This window comes from Zalophus californianus, chromosome 10 (genome assembly GCF_009762305.2).
Source record: "Zalophus californianus isolate mZalCal1 chromosome 10, mZalCal1.pri.v2, whole genome shotgun sequence".
Taxonomy (NCBI): Eukaryota; Metazoa; Chordata; class Mammalia; order Carnivora; family Otariidae; genus Zalophus; species Zalophus californianus.
The window spans coordinates 65,260,007-65,285,413 of record NC_045604.1 but is presented as its reverse complement, the minus strand read 5'-3'; the positions used below and the strand labels follow the sequence as shown (position 1 = coordinate 65,285,413).

General features: G+C 38.5%; 1 protein-coding gene across 8 annotated transcripts in view; it reads left to right on the top strand.

Annotated features, from left to right (window-relative positions):
* The window catches only part of SMYD3 (SET and MYND domain containing 3), a 707,320-nt gene that overhangs the window by 256,817 nt on the left and 425,096 nt on the right, over positions 1-25,407 (top strand). The window contains exon 1 of one of the 8 annotated variants that reach the window (XM_035722415.1): positions 15,628-15,678. The exons of the other annotated variants lie outside the window; for them this stretch is intronic. The gene's annotated coding sequence lies outside the window, so the exon portion shown is untranslated. Of the gene's footprint in view, positions 1-15,627; positions 15,679-25,407 lie in introns of those variants that run through there. 8 annotated transcript variants of the gene reach the window in all.

Below are 25,407 nucleotides of genomic sequence, written 5' to 3'. Positions count from 1 at the left end.
TCTGTTAGCTACACTCACAGGTGTGAGGTGATAGCTTATTGTGGTTTTGATTTGCATTTTCCTAACGATTAGTGATGTTGAGCACCTTTTCATGTATCTGTTGACCATCTGTGTGTCTTCTTTGGAAAATGTCTGTTCGGGTCTTTGCTCTGTGTGTGTGTGTGTGTGTGCACGTGCGCACATGCATGCATGCACACTGTTGAGTTATGTGTGTTCTTTATATATTTCGGATATTAACTGCCTATCAATTATATGATTTGTAGATATTTTCTCCCATTCAGTAGGTTGCCTTTTCATTTTATTGATGGCTTCCTTTTTGTGTGCAGAAGTGTGGTTTGGTGTAGTCCCACTTGTTTATTTTTGCTTTTGCTGCCATTGCTTTTGGTGTCAGGTGGCTGCCTTTTAAAAGTTTGATTTAGGGGAGTAGTATTTACAGTCCAAAGTGTTATAATCATCTTTAAAAGTGTCTATCAATTTTATTTTTTCTTGTTTTGTTTGGTAGAATTCTAAGTGCATGAAAACAGCTTTATGGAAAGGAACTTCAGTTGTAATTTAATTTCCAACTCAAGAAACACATGAGTTTGCTACCATTTTGGCAGTGTTATAAGCTGATTGACTATTTCTTTATTTTATTTTTTTTATTATTAACGTATAATGTATCTTTGTTTCAGGGGTACAGGTCTGTGATTCATCAGTCTTACACAATTCACAGCGCTCACCATAGCACATGCCCACCCCAGTGTCCATCACCCAGTCACCCCATCCCTCCCACCCCCCTCCGCTCCAGCAACCCTCAGTTTGTTTCCCGAGATTAAGAGATTGACTATTTCTGATGTTATCACTGTGCAGCTTTTGGAATATTGTAGGTACTATTTAATGTAATGATGTCTTACTGGTTTTCTGTAAACTTGTTTGGTCTGGTGAAGCTTTATTTTTTGAAATATTCTCTTATGAAGTGTGGACATTATCTGTCTTTATATCTTTATACCTAGCTTCTGTGAAAAATTACCTGCTTTGTGTTCTGTAGTTTTGCAGTCACTAAAAATAGTGTTCTGAGCTTAGTTGCTTTTAAGTAGATATATTGTGACAGCCAAATTTGTCAAGAAACAGTTGAAGATATGAGTGCTGGACTATGAAAATGAGATTTCAGAGGAGTGGTGGTAGACTCAGAGTGAGGGTAGATTAGATAGGGCCACCGAAGTTGTAGAGAAGAGAGTATTATTAGACTGGGGGATCTGTAAGGAGGAACATACAAATATAGAGAAGTCCGGTTTTCCATTTTAGATTTCTTAAGATTTTTGAGACAGTTTTGCAGGTATGTATCAAAATAGAGGAAAGCAGAGTTGATGGGAGAAAGAAGAAAAAGAAGAGGAGGGAAAGGAATACACTTTGAATTTATCCTGTAAGTGCTTAAAATTATTAACAGATTCCAGAATGCATCGTGCCAAAGGTGACTCAGTTTGAAATCGAGCTAACATGGAGCAGACATGAATACCTGGGGGACCTGCTCCCAGCAGAAAAGAGACAAAGTTTAATATAAAAAGAACAAGATCCCTTATCTGAAGGGGAAATAACTTGAGAGTTCATAGAATATCATATCTAAGAAACAGTTGCCAAAGCAGATATTGTAATGAAAAGTAAGGGCAGTAGACTTAATGCGAGCCTATCTTATTAACTGATAAGAAAAGCTAGTTTTGGAAATAAGTACACACACACACACACACATCTTTTTTTAAGGGGAAAGAGCAGGTGTATTTTTGATATTGCTTTAGGTAAAACTGTTTATCATGCTGCATGATGATTCCCAAACATGCCTTGACATCAAGATTTTATAAGACCTATTTTTTTCTGAAATATTTTTTCCAGTGCATTGAGGAAATTAAAAACAAAATTTAAGTGACTATGTAAAGTCCATGCTGGGTACTTTTCCATGAATTCAAACATGGAAATAAATTTTGTGTTAATTTCATGTCTGTTCCACATTTTGTGTGGAATACTGAGTAACAGTAACACCAGTATCATCCTATGTTTTTATTCTCCTTCACAATTTTCACATCTGGTTCATAGTCTCAGTTGATCCTCAGGACAATGCCATGAATCAGGTGGGTGGTTTCCTCATTCTTGGAGTGGTAGAGATGGCTCTGCAGGGTTTCAGAGCCCAGCGGCATGGTGATCATGGAAGGTGGAGAACATGAGCATTGGGCACCACTGGAACAGCTTTGATTTTGGAAAAGAAGTATTTAAATGCTGATCTGTAATTGCTGTTGGAAAAGATGAGTCCGGCTAAGCTTTATCAGGGGAACCATGCAGGGTAGCCAATCTTTGTGAACCTGGGGAAGCATGCACTTAGAGCTGAAATGAAGCTGAGTTTCCAGACTTAGATAAATTCATTTATGTACGCTGATTGGGCCAGAATTACTTACCTTAATATATTATGTCTGTGTTCAGAGAAGGTTTGAGTTGGAAAGAAGGGCAAGTTTTAGATGAGACAAGAAGATTTTTAAGTTTTCTGAAATCTTTTCATCATCCAAAAATCAGAGTGTCAGAGCCCAGCATCTGCTTTGTGACCAGACTTTTCCTTTGTCTGTTACATTGGTGAGAGAGCATGATTTGTTGATGTGCTCAGGAACAGTTGGGAATAACTCATAAGTCATCAGTTCTTGTCTTCTTGGCCCCAGCCTCACTTTCTTGCGGTGGTTTTTCAGTTACGTGAAACAGTTTACCCACAAACACCTCATCAGTGGCTCAATGTCCTAATCTTATACTTCAAAATCTAGTCTCAAAGGACATAGCCTCGCTCCCCATGAACTATTTCAATTGAGTCCCAAACCTTTTATCAAAGAATGAATCTTCCCGGTGGGAGGGATTTGGGTGATGAGAGGCAGTAAAAGCAGGAAAGGGTATGTTCCCGTCGCTTGTGAAGACATAGTATAGTTCTGAGGTAGCACTTACCCATAATTGTTACCCAGTCCAGACAGTAATTATCCAGATTCTGGTACTACCTGGGTTTTATTTCCCACTGAACCACATGCAGACTTCAGCCCAGCGTCTGGCAATTTGTTACACTGATCAGCTAATTTTTCAGTGCGGTTCCTCTGGGGCTCAGTGCAGAGTCACCCAGCACAAGTGGCCCAGCGGCATAACAGCCTGAATTCAGATCAGATCCAAGTGAGTTATAACTCTGGAACCTTTGGGCCTCAGCAGGAAGTTATTCACCAAATAGCATTTGGTTTGTTAATCCATTTAGTAGTTGGGTATTTTAACATCTATAACCACGAAATATGCCAAATGTTCTTTTCTTCTTAAAAATGTCTAATTGTCGGGGCGCCTGGGTGGTGGCACAGTCGTTTGAGCAAATGATTCTAGGTTTCAGCTCAAGTCATGATCTCAGGGTCGAGAGACTGAGTCCTGCATCGGGCTCCACGCTCAGCACAGAGCCTGCTTGGGATTCTCTCTTCCTCTGCCCCTCCCGCTTGTACTCTCTCTCTTAAATAATAAATGAATCTTTAAAAAAAAATGTTTTAATTGAAGAATTGGAATTGAGATGTCTTCACCCCTGTTTGAGGTATTGTAATCATATTTGACAGTGTCAGTGTTGGAATCTGGCAAATTGTGTTTGAACTTGGCAGAACATGGTGTCCTTTGGGCATCTCCCTGTGCCTCAGTTTCCACATCTGTAAAATGAGGATGCTAAAAATAGCAACTTCATATGGCTGTTGTAGAGATTGGATAAAATCATAGAAGTACTATTGCACATTATGAAGTGCCTTGAAGTGATATTCTTTTTGCATTTGATATAATTCATTTGTAGATAGGGAGCTTCAAAACTTCTTTGATCATAACAAATGCATATATAGCAATATGAGCAATTCTCTCTTTGTAAGTTATACTTGTTCTGAAATAATGCGAAGTGTCGATTGAACTTCTCCACTTAGGATAATGACTATACTTTGGAAAACTTAATACTTGGGATTAGTGCCCTTTCTACCATGACAGGAACCCCAGCCGCTCAGATAGACTCAATTGGATGGTCCGGTAGAAAAATGTACTTACACTCCAGGTAGAATCTGATTTAAATAACTAGAGCAATGACTAGTTCAATATAATAAATGGATTTCCATGGCTACAGTTTATATTAATAAGCTTTATTCAATATAAGGAATACCATTGAGCAAGAAATTCTATAGAGTGTAGTTAAAATTTTCCATTTTCCTTTAGTTGTATATTACATATTATATTTGAGTATCTTTATGATGTTAAGTTTTTTGGTGTTTTCTCTCTCTCTCTCTCTCTCTCTCTCTCTCTCGGCGGGGGGGGGGGTTGTAAAGAGGATTATTCTATAGGCTGGGGTTTGTGAGCTGAAAATGTACATTTTTGAGCCAAGTACCATGGTTCTCAGGGAATCAGCTTCTTTTCACTCCATCTGTGAGTTTCGCCCAAGGAGTCTCACTGCTCCTAGCTAATGGGAGTCTTGGTCTTGGCCTTTTCCCCTTTGCTTGTGGCCGCCAGCTTCCTGCCGTGTTCCTACTGAGTGGTTCGTATTGAGTGGTGTTAAGAGAAATCTTACAAAAACATAGGAAGTATTTCAATCATTCTGAGCCTGGTACCACCCTGGGTGCCAATTTCAGGAAAGTAATTTTTTTTAATAAAGATTTTATTTATTTATTTGACAGAGAGAGACACAGTGAGAGAGGGAACACAAGCAGAGGGAGTGGGAGAGGGAGAAGCAGGCTTCCCGCTGATCAGGGAGCCCGATGCGGGACTCGATCCCAGGACCCTGGGACCGTGACCTGAGCCAAAGGCAGAAGCTTAACGACTGAGCCACCCAGGCGCCCCCAGGAAAGTAATTTTATCAGAAGGAAATAAAAGTACGTATTTACCCACTTTAGTCCCCACCCAAACTCTGTCTCAAATGAGCACCTCGCCCTGATTTGTTGTCTCTGTGTGTGTGTGTTTAAGCAATTGGGAAATAAATTCCTTTGATTTCATACCCTATTTCTCTCTTGGGTCAGAATATCTCATCAATATTAATGTTCCACCTTGAATGAGGATGCTATACTGGTTTGTAATTCAAACTGGGCACAGGTGGTGACATGATCTTAAGGTGAAGAACCCAAATCCCTTAGGTTATTAAGAGAAACCCTCTCATTCTCTAATTATTTAGCCATTTGTTACCTGCATAATAAAGAAGATTGCTCTTCATTCAGTCTGGTCCCTTACATTTGCCAAAAGCTTATCACCCAGTTATCCTGTGGATGGATGGATGAAACTCTACCTTTCATTTTTTCTCATTTGGATACTAAATTGGTAAGTGAAGCAGGGAACCTGGCTGTCACCTCCCACTCTCTAATTTCATTTTTTGGTAATCTCTCAGGCTTTATTATCTCTTGAATTGCTCTTTTTTTTTTTTTTTTTCCATGCCATTTCAGTGGTTGCTTCTCATGTGACCCAGGTCATCCGGGCTCCATGGCCACCGAGTTCCCTGGAGTAAACCTTTGTTACAAATTATAGATCTTGTGAGAAGCAAATGTAATTGGTGAGAGAGATGGCCATTATTTATTTCACTTATTTATTTTTTTAGCAGCATGGTCCCAGTAATGAATTCAACGGATAGGACTTTGGTGTATGTAAGTTTACATACATATGTCTGGCTAGAGAAAATTCTCATTGACAAAAATCCTTGACTTATAAAATAAATTAAGAAAGTGATTGTAATATAGGAGGAGGCACCAGTCTTCATTTAAATGAGACATCTTACAAAAACGTAGAGGGTATTTCAACCAAAGAAGGGAAAAGGAGAGGTGAAGGGAAGTTTGAACATCTCTTACAGTGAGTGGGCTGTGACTGGAGTCACCCCAGAGTTGCCCTGCTCCAGTCTGACACACTTGAAGTTTGGTAAAAAAGAAATACAAAGTATATTTCTCTGTGGTCAAGATACATCCCCTAGGCTTAGCGAAAGGGAAAGCCTCTGTTGCATTAAACTCATAAAACCACAGCTAACTTCTGCCCTTTGGACTGGAATGACTCACCGTGATCCCACATTCAAGGCCTCAAGATATTCCTGCCACTTGACTTCTCTCTTCTCTTATTAAGAGACTTTGTGTTGAAAGTACTAGAAACCAGCTCTGGCTAGCTTAAGTAAAAGGGGCATTAGTTAGCTGGGCTCTGGAATATTTTATTCATATCAGGAAGTCCTTGGTAGCCAAGCCAGAACTTGTGGACCTGTTCATTCTTCAAATTGCTTCCATAGTTGTGACTCCACCAATTTCCTGTCTCTGTCTCTGTTTCAGACCTTTTTACCCCAAATGGGAATCTGGTACAGTTTGGGTTAGGCATCGGTCACCAGGGCTGTGCTCTGTCTGTCTCTCTTTCTCTCAAATAAGTAAATAGAAATCTTAAAGGAAAAACAAAACACTCAGATAACTTTAAGATTGTGATATTGGTAAAAATGCAAGAGTAATGCCAGTTTGGGGACTCTGCATTACTTATTTCAGGAAAAGTGAGATAGAGGAGGGGCGCTGACATGTGGTTAGGGGTAAAGGCACCTGGGCCTACCTAGCACCTCACCTGTGTCAGTACCCTCTGCTGGATACTGAGTGTCTCCTACCATCCTGCTGTGTCAGATGTGTGGCGCCTCACAGCTGTGGTGTGACCCTGGGAAATGGGAGTGCTCCATTTAGATTCCTCATTTCTAACTTACAGTAAAACTGCAGGTACAATAAGATCCGGGGTCATGCCACAAGGACTAAGACAGAAGCCAGGAAGTAAAGGGGAAGGGAAGAGAAAAATTATATACAAATTTCTTTTGACTAAAGAGAAAGCCATAACAATTTAATGTAAGCTTGAGCCCTGACTTTCCTAGCAGCTAGAAAAGAAGTGAAAACATTGTCTGGTAACAGCCAACATCCCAGTTCATGAAAAGACGAAAAGATTTGCTGAACTTAAGATCCTGTCTTTGAGTTTGGGAACGCTTTTGGTCTTAGTTTCCTAGTTAAATTATATTTTCCTTATCCTGGATATTTTTATTATTATTTATTTTTTTAAACATTTTTAGAAAGATTTATTTATTTGATAGAAAGAGAGAGAGGATAGGGACAGAGGGAGAGGAAGAGAGAATCCTTGAACAGAGTCCCCACTGAGTGCAGAGCCCACCTGGGAGCTGGATCCCAGGACCCTGAGCTCATGACCTGAGCCGAAATCAAGAGCTGGCCACTCAACTGACTCCAGGCTCCCCCTGGATAGTTTTAATGCATCTTTTGTGATTTTGGTGCAGGCTTTCTGAAACACTTTTGGGAACAAACTGGAGTACAAATATGATTAAATAACAAAATGAAAAACAAAGAAATGAAGAAGTTAGAAGATAATTTCATTATCACTATTGCCAAAATCAAATGAATTTCCTGGGGAGGAAAACATGGCTCAGTTAGTAAAATAGCTTCTTCCATGGTTGCATTCCTACTAAACTTACATGTAGACAGTTGAAGAAAATGTAGCTGTTACTTTTCATACAGTTTGGAGTATTCATAAGCAAAGTATGAGCATGAATGATTACCTTTGTGATCTTGAAGAATAAGGCCCCCCGTTTGTTGGTATAGAAAGAATGTTAATCAATTAATGTTAATTTAGCCAACAGGGATGAGGAAATGTCATAAGACTTACTCAGAAATCATGGGGCGCCTGGCTGGCTCAGTCTGTGGAGCATGGGAACTCTTGATCTTGGGGTTGTGAGTTCCAGCCCTGTGGTGGGTGTAGGGATTACTTAAAAATAAAATTTTTAGAAAAGAAAAAGACTTACTCAAAATCACAACATTTTTCAAACATTCTCTACTTTAAATCTAAAGTTTTAATTTCTTAGCTAAAGGTCTCCATTATTTGATGAGGGCAGGCAGAGGGAGAAGCAGGCTCCCCGATGAGCAAAGAGCTCAATGTGGGACTCAATCCCAGGACTCTGGGATCATGACCTGAGCCGAAGGTAGACACTTAACCAACTGAGCCACCCAGGTGGTACCCGAATTTTTATTCTCATTTGAAAGTTTTGTTTGGAAATGAAACTATAAAAGGAAAAATAAAATTTAGTAGTTGTTTAATTCCTTCAGGAACTTTACAGAGTCCAGGTTTTTGGTCTGCTTGGTCATAGTAGAATTTATGAAAATCTAAAACATTAATGATGCCTGAAAGGCAGACTTCCACCCAGAGATGAATGCATTGCCTGGTCTGATAGCAGAATTATGGAAACAGGAAACCTCAGCATTTTGCAGATCATTGAGATACATTTTTGTATGAGTTCAGAATATTTCATGAATAATGTTTAGATGGACTCCATATAAACCCAATTCGTATTAGAACTGAAATACTTTTTTTCTGTACAGAAAACTTGTAGCTAAGCCGTAAATGAAAGCGTATTTAAATGTTTATAGTGGGCAACAGAAAGCACTGAAAAAATCTAGTATTAGTAGTGCTTCCTGTCCTTTTTTATAATACTAAAAAATATGAAGCAAAAGGAATTTTGATTTTCTATGCAGAAGTTCTGCTCTTAGAGCCTATGTTTTTTCTCTGCCGTTATAGACCAGCGTAGCATCTTCCACTGTCAAATTGAGTTAGCTGTGGTACAGATCATGGAGGGCTCCAAAGCTATTTTTCCATTAAAAGCAAGGCATTTAAAAATATATAAATAAATGATTATGGTGTACACCGATGATGCTTTCAGTTTGCTCTTTTGCATGAGTTCTGTTTTTAGGGTGGCATTATCCGGAGTGAATGGGAGAAAATGATCCAGAAAATCAAGACTGTTTTCACATTCAGCAGTGAAAGCTTCATTTTCTCTAATGAAGTGAGTCTGCACTCCAGAATGAGAAATTCTAATATGTAGATAAGAGAATCCTGAGATGCATTTTAAAATGGGGTCATTTAAGAAAGTGAAAAGTGAAACAAATTTGCATGCAAGTGTCTTTGGACTCTTTCAGGTGTTGGAGGTGAATGATGAGTGGCTGATTCATGAGCTGTAGCTAACCGCTTGTATAGTGTATTTTAGAGTCCAATAAAAAGAAAGAGGAAAGTGTTTTCTGATAGTGTTTCCTAGTAAGAGATGATTAATACAGTTTTTTACATGGAAAGTAATTGGGCAAGGACTCTAAATTACTTTGTACGTGTGCACGTGCGTGTGTGTGTGTCGTTTTCTTCCTCAGACTATCCTTCTCCTAAACTACAGGAATAGGCAGTATCTCTCACGTGGTCAGTTGAATCGTGGTTGCCTGGACACACGTTTTAAATTTGACTGTCCAAAAGTATGCATGCACTGAGTATGAAGTTTTTATTGATAAGAAGTTACATTTTAGGTTATATTTCACATTTGATTGGGAGACTGGTTGACTTTTATAATTAAAAAAATCATCTACCTCCAAATAAGAGGGGAATTTTTTTTAAAGCCCTCTAAAGTGTTTCTTTCTGGCTTAACTCAGTGTGCTGTGTTCTTTGTCCATGAACAAGAATTCTTCCTATACCAACCTTTCAGAGTGGGAACCAAAGCAATGTTCAAATAGTTAAACATTTTCTCAGGAAGTGCAGTAGGATCTCAAAAATAAAGGCAATGTATGGACAACTACTAGAATAAATAGAGCCAAAGACTGATTTTGAAAGGACAGATCAGGAAATCTCCCAGGATAGGGAGGAATAAACAGACTAAAAGATCGGAAGATCAACACCCCTCTATTAGGATTTCCAGATGCAGATAATAGTCAAAACAGAGGGGAGGAGATAATCAATGACATATCATTGAAGGATTCTTCACAGAGCTGAAAAAGCACCCCAGTCTTCAGATTGAAAGGATTCACCATAAGTCAGATGAAAAAATCTAATACTCAGTTATTACTACCCTGAGAGCTTCATGGAGTAAAAAGTATGTATACCTACATACTTCTACAGAGAAAAAAAAATATCAGTTAAGAAAAGTACAAGAACTAGACTAAAAATCACATTTCCCATAAGCCTCGTTGGATTCTAGAAGATAACAAAGTGATACTTGCAGAGTTCTCAGGGAAAATAATAATTTGAGCCAAAATTCTATGTAGCCAAGCTATTTATTAGTTAAGAAGGTAACAATAAAGGGGGTACCTGGGTGACCCAGATGGTTAAGCATTTGCCTTTGGCTCAGGTCATGATCCCAGGGTCCTGGGGTCAGGCTCCCTAAGCAGGGAGCCCGCTTCTCCCTCTGCCCCTCCCCTTGCTTGTGCTCTCTGTCTCTGTCTCTCTCTCAAATGAATAAATAAAATCTTAAAAAAAAGAGAAGGTAACAATAAAAATATATTCAAGGGGTGCCTGGGCGGCTCAGTCCGTTAAGCATTCGACTCTTGGTTTCCATTCAGGTCATGATCTCAGGGTCCTGAGATCGAGTCCTGCATCAGGCTCTGTGCTCAGCAGGGTGTCTGCTTGTCCCCCTCCCTCTGCTCCTTCCCACCCTCAAACAAATTCAAATAAAATCTTTAAAACGTGTATATTCAGATATGCAGGTATATAAGCTATGTATTATCCAAACTTCTATATGAAGAAATACATCTGTGGAGTTACTTCAACGACATGATAAAGGAATCCAAGAAAGCATATCACTTTAGATGTAAGAAGGAGATGTATTTAGGGGGGGTCTGGGGGGGCTTAGTCAATGAAGCATTTGCCTTCGGCTCAGGGCATGATCTCGGGGTCCTGGGTTGAGCCCCACATCTAGCTCCCTGTTCGGTGGGGAGTCTGCTTGTCTTTCTCCCTCTGCCCCTCCCCCTGCTCTCTTGCTTGCTCTCTCTCAAATAAATAAATAAATATTTTTTGTTTGCTTTTTTTTTAAAGATTTTGTTTATTTATTTGAGAGAGAGACACAGAGATAGCAACAGAGATTGAACAAACAGGGAAGAGAGGGAGAAGCAGGCTCTATCCCAGGACCCTGGGATCATGACCTGAGCTGAAGGCAGATGCTTAACTGACTGAGCCAGCCAGGTGCCCCTAAATAAAATCGTAAAAAAAAAAAAAGAATCTATAGGTGAAGTGAAGCAAAGGAACAACAACAAAAAATGGAATTCATGCGACCCTGATTCTTGGGACATTTTCCTTTAAACAGGAGAGACTCAGTGGCATAGGGTTGCATTTCTTCCCCTGTGGGTTTATCCACAATACTTGGGTTCATGGTTAATAATATTTATGTAATTTTAATCTTATAAGTGCTATCTATTGGTTTTTGGTCTCCTAAAATCAACTACTGAGAAAGTACAGAGGATTGAGTTCTATTTACAGAAAAGAGCTTAACTTAAAAAAAAAATTTTTTTTTGAGAGAGTACAGAGGAGCAGGCAGGAGGGGCACAGGCTCCATGCCCTGCACAGAGTGGGACCCAGGGTTCCATCTGTCAGCCCTGAGATCATGACCTGAGCTGAAATCAAGAGTTGGATATTTAACTGACTGAGCCACCCAGGTGCCCCAAGAGTTTAATGGTTTATAAATAAACTCTGACAATTTAAAATAATACTATAACAAAAATCCAAAAATACAGGATGACCGTATTATCTTTTATTTTTTAAAAAAATTAAAAAAATTTTGTTGTTGCTTAAATATTGTATTTTATTATTTTAATTCCAGTTAGTGAACATATAGGGTTGTATTTCAGGTGTACAATATAGTGATTCCACACTTACATACATCACCTGGTGTTCATCATGACAAGTGCATTCCTTAATGCCCATCACCTGTTTCCCCCAACCCCCCCCCCCCCGCCACACACACCTCCTCTCTGGGGACCAGCAGTGTGTTCTCTAGAATTCAGAATCTGTTTCTTGGTTTGCCTCTCTCTTTTCTTTAAAAGTATAATAGTAACCATAAGAAGAACAGAAAAATTTACATTTTAGAAGGTTTTTTTTTTCCCCCAGAGTGAGTGGTTTTGGAGAAAGGAAAATATTCATTTTATACTTAAAAAAAAACCCCAATATGCATATATTACTTTCCTAGTTTCGTATTACTTTCCTAGCTTAAAATATTTAAAAGACACTTTCATCAATAGGGATTGTTCAATTATAGTTCTTCCTTGTAATGCACCATATTAAATGAATGGTAGAGATTTTATATATGTACTGAAATCAAGATTTTAAGTGGATAAAATAAACTAACTTGCAGTATGAAATGGATGACATGATGTAATTTAAGTTAAAACTCATTTATGTTTATAAAAATTCACGTGAGAAAAAATCTAGAAGGCTACATAGCTACTCTCACTTCTTTTCCACTTTTGTACATATATAAAGGTTTACAGGGGCTTTCTATCACTTTTGCAGCTATAACACTCAGTAAAGATATTTTGAAAAATGAGATTGTTTGAAGCCCCAGGAAGGGAATGATGTGTCCAAGATCAGCCCGGAAGCAAGTAGCAGAATTGGAACTATAATCCTCTTAGTAGTAGTGTTGCCTGGTTCTGGGAAAGTAGCCCCCTCTCCTCATTTCTACCAGCTCTCTGAAGCCATCCCTAGTAATCATCATACCTACAACAAGGATAGTGACTGGTATCTGTATTAAAGTTTATGTAGAGTGTGCATAAAAGTATCTTCGGGAAAAAATGTATATTCCTGACATTTTGATGGGAGGTTGGGATGATCAAGAAAGCCTCAGTAAAGGAGGGTGCAATTGAGAAAAGCCTTGAACAATGGGGCATAGTTTCTGACAGACCAGAATGGGGGTGGAGCTGTGGCCAGAGTCATCTAGGTAGTTTAAGGGCACCCAAAAGAACCCGGGTGACCAATGCAGCCTTTCCTATCACTATTCATGTTTCTATCACAGAATTAATTCATGCATAGGGGAATGATACAGAATGTACCCGTCTCTCTGGTTTACAGGTGATTTTTCTTGGCATGTTAATCGTTCTTGTCACCAAGCGTAGCAACTGATCTCAAAGCACAGTAACCATCAGTAGTAACCTACAAACACGACTCAGTCGGGAACCTCGGGCCCCTTCACCTGCTCTTCTCCGTTTGATTTGGCTACAGTTCCATGTAGTCTTTCTGCATTTCTATAACATGGACACCTTTCTTACAGCCTTCTTTCAAGCTACCTTCCCCTTTACTTTAAAAGTTTGTTTATGTATTTACTGTTTTATTTCTTTATTAAGAATTTAAAATGTCTTTTTTAAATGGTTCTAGGATTTTTTTTTAAAATTAGGATTTCTTTAGGGCTCTGGTTACAATATTTTACAGTTTTTGAGTGTTCTGCCTTATAATCCCTCATAGTGTAAGATTTTACAGACCATGAGATATTTCAGGAATGTATATACCCAAGTATTATACACCTCTAGTTTAGCTTATAGAGCAGGGTTATCCAGTAGAACTTTCTGTGATGAAAATCCTTTATGTCTTGCTTCTAATATTGTGGCCACTAGCCACTGTGGCTGTTTAAGTTCACTAAATTAAATACCAAATTCAGTTCCTCACTTGCACAGGCCACACTTCCAAGTACTCAGTGGGTGAGAAGTGTGCATAAAAGCACCTTCGGGAAAAAATGGGAGCTGAGCTGGTGCCTCAGGGCTCCTGGGCTGGGAAGCGCATCTAGAGAGGGGTTGGATTTGTGCACCCCCTGTAATGACCAAGCAGTCTTTTCTCAGCATTCTCTGTTGAGAGGTTAGGCATTTGCTCCAGAGGAGAAATTCACGCAGAGGTTCTAGGACAGTGTCAGGAATTTGGAACCTCGGAGAGAGACTCTGCCTTGAGCCTGATGAGTGGAGTGGGCTGTCTGTGAATATATATTTCCCCCAGAGACTTACTGTTGCCCAGCTGAGGACCACAGCTGCATTTAATTAACCTATACAGTTATGTATGGTTATATATCCCTAACCAGATGATAAATAACTTGAGAGCAGGGATTGTATTTTATAATTCTGCATCTTCCTCTGTGAATAACACTTCAGTAACATATAAAGGAAGGGCATCATTATCTGGCCGGAGGACAAAGTGTTATTCCTATTCCGCAGAAATTGAGAACAATTCTTCACTTTCAGTGAACTGGAAGGGATTACACATAGGATGATGAGAACAGAGACTAGTGGTGGGGCTATGATATTTCCAGTTACACGAGATAAAACAGTGTTAGGTCTTGTTTTCTGTGGGTGTACACTTTCTACCCCAGCCTTGCACTTAAGAGCAGATCTGTTAATGAGATGTAGGAGTTTTGTTTTTCTTTTCCCCGGAGTTGGTAGTTCACAAGAACTATTTTGAGAACTGGGAGAGTAGGAGCCTAATGCAAAGAAAAATATAAACCTCTGTTGCAAAATCAGATTTATAAGGATTATTTTTTTAAGATATTATTTATTTGAGAGAGAGCAGAGAGATCACACAGGGAGAGGAAGACTCGCCACTGAGCAAGGAGCCCAACGCAGGCCTCGACCCCAGCACCTGGGGATCATGACCTGAACCAAAGGCAGATGCTTAACCGACTGAGCCCCCCAGGTGCCCACAAAATCAGATTTAATGTCATGTTTCACTTTGAAGTACTCTTGCATCTCTGTATGTCCACCACAGCTAATATCCTGATTTCCTTCCTTCGTATGGGTTTTCGCTTCTCTTTCTTTACTTTGCATCTGCTTAAATAGACACACAATGTAAACATAATTCAAAGTCCAAATTGTGTTGTTACAAAGGTTTTGTGACCAAGTTTTAACTGATTTGTAGAATTCCATATTTTTACGTTAACATGTACAACGAAGCATAGTTCTCTAAATCAGCGATTTAGCATTTATTGTCTTGGAGGTTAAATGCAATATTCTGTTCCGTGAGATATTTTAAGGTACTAAAATTTAAAGCACAGAGTGGTCTGCGAGGCCAGTAAGCATCCCAGTGTGACTTGAAAGAGTGCTTCCTCTGTATAGTGTGTGTTCTTTTAAGGTAGCCGACTTGGCATTCTCAGCCCTCGTTGTAATTCACACTGCATCCGCGCTACTGGAGAACTAATGAAAATGCTGGCACTACAAGGCTTTATTTGACTGTTGAGAATTCTCAGTGGTTACAGTATTATGTAGTGCCTAATTCTCCTGGTGTTGCGTTTTTTTTTAATAGTGATTTTTATTTTCAGTCCAGTGATCCATTTTGTTCATTAACCCCCTAACCACTGGCTAAGCATCATGTCACAAAAGACATTCTGGAGGAAGAGGCCTGCATTGGTTTTATTATAAATGTAAATGTCCTAATCATTTCTAAATCTCAACGTACATATTCTCATTGGAATGAAAAACTGGCTTTTAAGTCAAACTATGAGACGACCAAAGCGCTAGAGTGTGAGAGCAAATACTGTATTTTTCGTATAGTATGCTCGCATTTAATACAACTGTTGCCGTAGCAGAATTAGGTGAAATTTCATAAAACCTGCTCATGGCTCCCCACTAAAAACTAAACTAGGGCAAAAGGATTTTAATGTCACTCTGTCTGCTTTTATTTGATTTCCCATCCTTAACACAACATGAACACTGAGTGGACCCTTCATTTTGAAAAATTGATTTGCTGTGGGAAGTTGACTGGTATTAGATCCTGTGTGTGATCTGTACCGATTTGTACCCAAAATAGTAATTGTCATTCATGCCATGCCTTTGTCTGTCATGTGCCATATCTGATGAACAACAAGCGCCCCAGATGACTAAGGCCGTTTTGAAATGTAAGGGATATTATCTCTAGGTTAGTATGAAACGTGTTATGATCGCATTTTGATATTTTCCCTTGCAATTTAAAGCAGTGCTTTCTTTTTTGTGTATATAAACGTGAGTGTGGGTATGCATGCATTTTGTTATCTACAAAAAGCCAGTTATTAATGTGGAGTTTGGAATTATTATGTCAGTGCTTGTTTGAGTCTTTAGAAATATTACAGCTGCAGGGGCGCCTGGGTGGCTCAGTCGTTAAGCGTCTGCTTTCGGCTCAGGTCATGGTCCCAGGGTCTTGGGATCGAGCCCTGCATCGGGCTCCCTGCTCGGCAGGAAGCCTGCTTCTCCCTCTCCCACTCCCCCTGCTTGTGTTCCCTCTCTCACTGTCTCTCTCTCTGTCAAATAAATAAATAAAAATCTTAAAAAAAATCTATAAAAAAATTACAGCTGCGTTTTGTATATGGTGTTCCCTGTAATAGGAATATCTGTTTATTACTTTATTAAATACATGTATTGCTGATGCTGATGTCATCTGCCCACGGACTACAGAAGCCGCTTTCTGGACAGCATCTTTATTATACTCTCCACGTGTCCACAAGCTGTATCAAAAAAGCAGGAAACAGGAGAGAAAACATACCTCTTTGAAAGTGGAATGTCAGCTGGAGTGAGAAGGAGGTAAAAATGATTCATAGTTTGAGGTAGAAAGATGGCTTTCAGGGATGAGTGAAGACCAGAATCTGAGTGTATCAGATATGCTTGTCAACAGCCCAGTATTCTCACTGAGAATAATGGAGTCTATAATTTGAAAAATTCTTTGGAATAAAATGCATTAATTAGAAACTTAACTAAAGTATTTAGATGAAAATATGCCGCAACTGAAAAATGTTTCTCTCTGAATTATGAAGCTGAGTAACTGAGAAAGGTACCACCATAAGAGAGAAATTTATACACACACATACACATTAGAACTTCACTCTCAGGGCACCTGGGTGGCTCAGTCGGTTAAGTGTCTGCCTTTGGCTCAGGTCATAATCCTGGGGTCCTGGGATTGAGCCCTGCGTCTGGCTCCCTGCTCAGCGGGGAGTCTGCTTCTCCCTCTCCCTCTGCCCCTCCTCCCTGCTTGTGTTCATTCTCTCTCTTGCTCTCTCATACATAAATAAATAAATCTTAAAAAAAAAAGAACTTCACTGTCAAATACGGTTGTCACTAGCCACATTTGGACCATATTTAATGGTGCAGATATGGAACATCTCTATCATTGCAGAAAGTTATATAGTAGTGCTGGTATGGAAGAATTTCTTAATCAGGAGAGACACAAGGATCATGATAGTATTGCTTAATTATAAAAATAAGCCAAACAGTATAGTAATGACAGTATATTTTGCAGCTAACTTTGCCTGAGGACATAATGGTAACCTGAGACTTATAAACACTGAACCTGTCTCCAGCTTTACTTTAAACTTCTCTGTGGTATTTGGACCTATTACCGGATCTCTCCAAACTGGTGACCTGCCTTGCATGTGTTTCATATACCAGCCTGACTCCTGGTTCCCTGTTTCCTCTCATTTTTTCTTAAGTTGAGATTTCTTTATGAAACTTTAAAAAAAAACCTGTGTTGGTTTTTTGGATTGAATGTGCCCATGCAAGCGACATCTTTCTGGGGGTGGGTATGGATTATAGAGAGAAATCCAGTTTTTCTCTTTTAACCTTGGTTTCCCTACTTGTTAAAAAAAAAAAAAGATTGATACTACTAATCCACAGATCATAGCAGTGTGAAAATCAATGAATTAATCATATGATCATAGGGAACAATTGGAAAAATCTTAAGCAGCGATATCTGGACAAGATAATATAGGAAAAGCAGTGGCTCTCAAAGTCTTAGTGAATTATCAAATTAAAAAATCCTAAAGCATTCCTCAAATTAGTGTTTAAATACCATGATAACGAAATTTTTTATGTTTCTGGACAATGCCTCATTTTGGGGGTTCATCTGGAAAACGTAAGGCCCAGATTTTTAGGACTGAAGATCCATATAAGTTTGTTGTAGGTGTTCATAGATATTAAAATAGTTCTAATCATGTCATTTTCTGAAAAGCTCATAATACTTGAACAGTGTGTTATTTAACTTTACAACATCTCTATGAGATGGATAAGGGGCAGTTATAATATTTTATTCTATAATAAGAGTTAAATTTTAAAAAATTTTCTTAGGATTCAGCAAATTATTGGTGTTACTCTGTTCTCTGGCAGGCAGACTGAAACAATGTAACATCTATTATTAACACTAAACTCATTATAAACAGGTTATTGCTAATTATTTCATTTAAATTGACACTAAACCTTTTTATTTTTAATTAGTAAGACAGATTGATTTCAAAGAATTTTAGCAGGGATAAGATGAAGAACAAAAACAAAATGTAGAGTTTCTCAGGAGAATAATGGTGTAGAGTTTTTGTATATAAGTGAGATAATACATTAGGAGATGTTCTGACATCATTTTTTCCTGAAATGAATTTAAGTTTTAAATTAATGAACCATTAATTGAAGATTTAGGGTAATAGTTATCATGAATGAATGTAAAAAGAATATTGGAACTTTATTTGTGAGATTATTTCAGGCCACTAAATTGCTATAAGATTCTTAGTCTAAAGGATGTTAATGTAGTTTCTAAATTTATTGAAAAAATTTTGTGACTCCAAAATCCCACTTCATTAATTCATTCATTTTTTAATGGATATTTCCTGGGATAATGGGAATTTCTAAAAACTAAAACGTATCAAAAAAAAAATTAAAAGAGGCCTTACTTCTTTTAGAAGAAACGTTGAGTCCAGATGATACTTTTAATTATTTTCATGAAATCAGATAACTGTTGCTAGAAAACACACATCTTGTTTTTCTGTCTCTATGAAGCTCATACATAAAGGTAAGTCAGTAGAATAGAGGTCTTTGAACTCTTTAACCATTGGAACCTAAATTGCCCTTCAGGTAATATAAAAAATGTGATCTAGATATTAAGATTTATGGCTACTTGGGATTTTATGCTGCCATTCAGCTGGAACTGCAGGCAGGCCTTGAGATACAGAAGACAGTCAGGTATCACCAGTGAGTACTAGACGTGCACAAGAGGATGTGTGGTTATCAGAATCAGATACTTGATTTTTTAAATTATTTTTTTATTTTTTAAAAGATTTTATTGAGAGAGAGAGAGAGCGCGCATGCGTGCGCAAGCATGGCGGGGGTGAGGGGGAGAGGGAGAGGCAGACTCCCTGCTGAGCAGGGAGCCTGATACCGGGCCTCCATCCCAGGACCCCGGGATCCTGACCTGAGCCAAAGGCAGATGCTTAGCCAGCTGAGCCACCCAGGTGCCCCTTGATTTTTTTAAATTAATTTTTAAATGTAAATCCTGGTATAGTTTACATACAAAGTTATATTAGTTTCAGGTGTACAATACAGTGATTCAGCCCTTCCACACATCACCCAGTGTTCATCATGACAGGTGCACTCCTTAATCTGCATCACCTATTTCCCCCATCCCCCCACCAACCTCCCCTCTGGTAACTAGCAGTGTGTTTTCTATAGGTGAGAGTCTGTTTCTTGATTTGTCTCTTATTTTCCTTTGTTTCGTTTCTTAAAATGTACTTATGAGTGAAATCATATGGTATTTGGGTATTTGTTTTTCTCTGACTGGCTTATTTCATTTAGCATTATACTCTACCTCTATCCATTTTGTTGCAAATGGCAAGATTTGATTCTTTTTTATGGCTGCATAATACTCATATATAAAACTCACATCTTTATCCATTCATCTATCAATGGACACTTCCATAGTTTTGCTATTGCAAATAATGTTGCAATAAACATAGAGGTTCGTGTGTCCCTTTGAATTAGTATTTGTTTATTTTTTTTAGCAAATACCCAATAGTGTGATTATTGGATCGTAGGGCAGTTCTGTTTTAACTTTTTGAGGAAATTCCATATTGTTTTCCACAGTGGCTATACCAGTTTACATTCCCACCAACAGTGCACAAATGTTCCTTTTTCTCCACATCCTCGCCAATACCTGTTGTTTCTTGTGTTGTTGATTTTAGCCATTCTGACAGGTGTGAGGTAATATCTCATTACAGTTTTGACTTGCATTTACCTGATGATGAGTGATGTTGAGCTTCTTTTTGTGTCTATTGGCCATCTGGATATCTTTGGAGAAATGTCTGTTCATGTCTTCTTCCCATTTTTAGTTGGATTATTTATTTTTTTGGGGTGTTGAGTTGTACAGTTCTTTTTTTTTTAAAGATTTTATTTATTTATTTATTTATTTATTTATTTATTTGTTTGTTTGTTTGTTTATTTGAGAGAGAGAATGAGAGAGAGAGCGTGAGAGGGGGGAGGGTCAGAGGGAGAAGCAGACTCCCTGCTGAGCAGGGAGCCCGATGTGGGACTCGATCCCGGGACTCCGGGATCATGACCTGAGCCGAAGGCAGTTGCTTAACCAACTGAGCCACCCAGGCCCCCGAGTTGTACAGTTCTTTATATGTTTTGGACACTAACCCTTTATTGGATCTGTCATTTGCAAATATCTTCTCCCTTTCTGTAGGTCACCTTTTGGTTTTGTTGACTGTTTCCTTAGCTGTGCAGAAGCTTTTAGTTTTGATATAGTCCCAGCAGTTTATTTTTGCTTTTATTTCTCTTTCTTCAGGAGACATTACTGGAAAATGTTGCTATGGCCGATGTTAGAGACATTACTGCATGTGTTCTCTTCTAGGATTTTTATGGTTTTAGCTTTTACATTTACGTCTTTACTCCATATTTAGTTTATTTTGTGTATGGTGTAGGAAAGTGGTCCAGTTCCATTCTTTTGCATGTATCTGTGCAGGTTCCCCAACACCATTGTTGAAAAGACTGTCTTTTTTCTATTGGATATTCTTTCCTCCTTTGTCGAAGACTGGGAGGAAATTAAGCCTTGAGTTAAGCTTCTAAGTGTGGGTGTATTTCTGAACTCTGTATTCTGTTCTATTGATCTCTGTGTCTGTTTTTGTGCCAGTACCATCCTGTTTTGATTACTGCAGCTTTGTAATATATTTTGGAGTCTGGAATTGTGATGCCTCTTTTTGTTTTTCTTTTTCAGGTTTGTTTTGTCTATTCAGTGTCACTTGTTCCAAATCACAGGATTGTTTTTTCTAGTTCTGTAAAGAATGCTGTTGGTTCTTTGGTACAGATTGGGTTAAACATATAGGTTGCTTTGGGTAATACAGACATTTTAACAATTCATCCAGTCCATGAGCATGGAATTTCTTTCCATTTCTTTGTGTCATCTTCAGTTTCTTTAATCAGTGTTTTTTGGTTTTTAGACTACAGGTCTTTCACCTCTTTGGTTAGGTTTATTCCTAGCTATTTTATTATTTTTAGTGCAATTGTAAATGGGATTGTTTTCTTACTTTTTCTTTCTGCTGCTTCATTATTAGTGTATAGAAATGCAACAGATTTCTGTACACTGATTTTGTATCCTGCAACTTTACCAAATTCATTTATCAGTTCTAATAATTTTTGGGGAGTCTTTAGGGTTTTTTATATATAGTATCACATCATCTGCAAATAGTGAAAGTTTACTTCTTCCTTCCCTACTTGGATTCTATTTAATTCTTTTTATTGTCATACTTGATTTTCATATGCCTCAAAACATTGGAGATTAGTGTAGAAGAAGTACCACACAGTCCAGTATTCTATCAACGTTGCCTTCCCTTAAAAAATACTAACCCAGGAGTCCTCCAAGATAAACTATTTCATGGTAATTAAACATGGAAGCCAATTGAATTGCCCTGTTTTAGGGTCTACTGAAGTAAACTTTGAAATAAGGAAAAATATTATGTAAGCATAAATAATAATATGTGATGCCAAATCTAGTTTGTAAATATATTTATCATAGATTTTTTAGAGGCAGGTGGGACCTTAGAAAATCCTGTGAATGATTATGTGTAAACTCGTATTATTTTTATCTCATGTGTAAAAGTAAAGGGGCTGGAGAGGTTATCTTCTCAAGTTCAAACTGTTAGTAACGTGCAAAGGGACCCAGTTCTCCAGCCTGGCATCTTAGGATGGAGTTTCTACCACCACCAAATTGTGTTATTTAGTCCTTTGGAAGACTCTTAAGTACATGAGCTGGAGAGGAAATGGAGAAGGGTAGAATATGTAATCAGCATTTCCTAAAATAGAAACTTTGTCCACCAATAGTAGAAAAAGGGAAAAGTACATCTAATCATGTATTGTGATATGCTCCAATGAAAATATTACCTCAGTTCTCCCTGGGTCTACCATTTTGCCATGGGATATATGGGAAATTGGACTTGGTTAATATTTCCCTTGAAATAGTTTATTTGAATTGAATATAGGATTTCTTTTTAAAGATTTATTTATTTGAGAGAGAGAGAAGGAGATGGAGGGAGAACATGGTGGGGGGAAGGGAGGGGCAGAGGGAGAGGAAGAGAGAGAATCCTCATGCAGACTCCCTGCTGAGTGTGGAGCCTGATTGGAGACTCGATTTCAGGACCCTGAGATCATGACCTGATCAGCCACTTAACCAACTGAGCCACCGTTTGCCCCTCATCACTTTTGATTAATTCTTTCTGTCACCACCACCCCCACTCCCAATCTAATCCTTCATTAATTCCTGTTAGTAGTTCCTCCAAATATATCAATAATTTGTTTCTCTCCCCCCCGTTTTTGTTTTTTTTTGTTTTTTTTTTGCCATCACTGTAGTCCAAAGTAACATCATATCTTGTCTGAACAATTATGGTAGTCTCCTCGCTGGTCTTCCTTCTTCCTTTCCTGTTCCTCTATAATCTTTCCACCTAGCAACCAGAGTGATCTTTTTTATTTTTTTAAGATTTTATTTATTTATTTCAGGCAGAGAGAGAGAGAGAGCATGAGCAGAGGGATTTTTAGAGGGAGAAGCAGACTCCCCACTGAGCAGGGAGCTGGACTTGGGGCTCTATTCCAGTATCCTGGTATCATGAACTGAGCTGAAGGCAGATGCTTAACTGAAGGAGCCACCCAGGGGCTCCCAGAGTGATCTTTTAAAATGTAAATTAGGCCTTACTTCCCAGTTCTCCCCAAACCTTTCATTGACTATCATCACGCAATGCGAATACAATGAGTATTTCTTGGGGCACCTTATTGGCTTGGTCAAAAAAACTTGTGACTCTTGATCTTGGGGTCCTGAGTTCAAGCCCCATATTGGGTATTGAAATTACTTAAATAAATAATTTTAAAAAAACTTAAAAAAGAATTCAGTTTGAATTTCTAATGTTATTTTGGTACTAACATATCTATTCCCAGCTTACCTCTACCAAATTACTGCACACTAGACATCTTTCTGTCTCTCTAATATACCAAGGCTGTTTTCGACACACAGTCCATACAATTGTTAGTTCCTCTGATTGGAATGGTCTTAGGTGTACAAGTCTCAGTATACATGTCATCCCCTCAGAAAGACCTCTCTTGACCACTGAATCTAGAGGGGCTCCCCCATTAAATCTATATTACGTTCTCTGAGCATTAGCACTGTCTAAAATGTGGTTGTTCATTTGTTTATTGCTTTTCTGCTACATGAGGATAGAGTCCTAGCCAGTCTTATTCATTATATTAGCAGTGTGCAAAGAACACCTAACCCTTGAGCTAAATGAATGATGCTTGAATTATGCTCTCCGAGAAACGGATTAAAGTCTTCTTACAAGTGAAAGAGAGGTCTTTATAACTAAAAGAATTTTTCAGTTCTTTTCAGATTATAATGAAAACTGGTTTTGGAAATAAGTCAAACTGCATGTTATGATGTGATTAAGGCAACCTAATGAAATTATAGATTTTAGCCATTCTAGCACATTTACTGAATAATTACTGAAGTTTTTCATATCCTAAAGGACCATTCAAAATGCACAGTCCCAATCCACTGTGCTTGTCAGGCAAGATGAACTACATGCTGTATGTTGGAGATGGGGAACTGAGAAGGGGCAGACCTGCCAAGGTGACATCAAGGTCAGGTCAGGTCTGTGCGTGTCTTCAATCACTACATCACTGTGTTCGCTCATAAGAGAAGCAAGGGGGTACTGGACCTCTTCTCTTGTGACTGACTCCGTTTTTCAGTATTTCTTCAAAATGTTGGAACGAGCAAATAAATACTCTGAAGTACTGTGTGTCACTCACAAGCAGGAAATACAGGGGCAAGAAACTAAAATCATGAAGGTTGGAAGGATCTGAGAATGTCAGTACTTCCACTCTTTTGTGACACTTCAGTCTCTTTTCTCTGATGAGACTGTTGTGGGTGGATATGCATCTGCAGCCCCTTGGCTTCCCTGTGCTCAGCTCTGCCCTCATCCCTGCCTATAGTCACCTTTCCTGGTGAGACTGCAGCTGCCCTCCCCCACCATGAGCCACAGGATTTGGGTTGAAGGGTGTCTGCTTGAAGCGCCAGGGAGGAGTCTATAAATTATAAGTCATCGATAAGAGAAACAGGTAATCTGTGAATGAATGTCCAGGGCTGTTTGTATGTGACATTTGGAGTTACCGTTTAACTGTGTAGAAAAGGAATGCGTGTATTCAATGTCAGATAACAACATTACAGTTTATGTGGTTTAATATCACATGAGTCATGAGTGTTACTGATAGGGCAGTTCAATCTCTTCTAAATTACTTAGTGACCGGCTTGTTAGACTCTGTCCATTCCTTCACGATGTTTGTGAGAAGCCACTGGAGTGTGACTGTCCAGTGGTTAGAGCTCCTTACAACCCCCAGTTTATATTGATATTTTAGGTATATACTTTTCTCTTGCCCTAAATCTCAGTCACCACTGACTCCTTTGGAAGGGAGTAAAGATGAAAATTTTGAATTTTTCTTGTCAACTGGGACTTCATTACTGAAGTATTATTTAAGGAAGGAGATATTTTTTAAGAACCTACTCTATGGCAGGTGCTCTTGTTAGGAACTTTTATAAATCTCATGTAATTCTCACAGGAGCCTTGTGTTCTAAGAGTTACTCTGCCTGTTTACAGATGAGGGGATGGAAGCTCTGGGAAATTAAGTTGCTTGCTCAGAGTTACACAGCTAATGAGGCACAGACAAGTTCAGACCCCAGGTCTGATTTCTGAGATCGGTCCTTTTCTGGGATAACATGTCCTCCTCCCCATGCTTTATTCCTTGTCTATATAAAGTCAGGGTAATAATACCTCAATATTTATTTCATAGAACCATAAGAACCAGGTAAGTATGAACACAATACCTATATAAATTCCAAGTTCTAGTATGATTATTAGTAGCATTAACTTAACAACATTACCAAAGTATTCTTTTAATTTACTTTCATTTTATATCAAAATATCTGAATACACATTGTGTTTCTGTGGAAACTTGTATCTGCAACAGTGGATATTTTAATTATTTGTTAGCTCCTCGTGGTTATGTTTGGATTTCCTTGAGAATAAGTTTTACACCCTTCCAATTGTTGGCAAATATTCATACCAGAGAAAAATATCCATCTGTTCAGCTTCTAGCCAAAACACTGTCAAAATAGCAGATTTAGCTCTGGCATGAATTATGATGAACAACACAGAACAACACAGAATATAAGTCATAGCCCAGTCAATTTATGTGGAAAGAGGTAGTATCGTTCTGGGAAAATTTAAAATTTTCATCATATAAAGTTAAGGCTGGGTTTAGAAGAATGTAACAGATGCCAAAAATTGTACTTATGAGATATCATTAGAGTTGGAATTGAATGAAC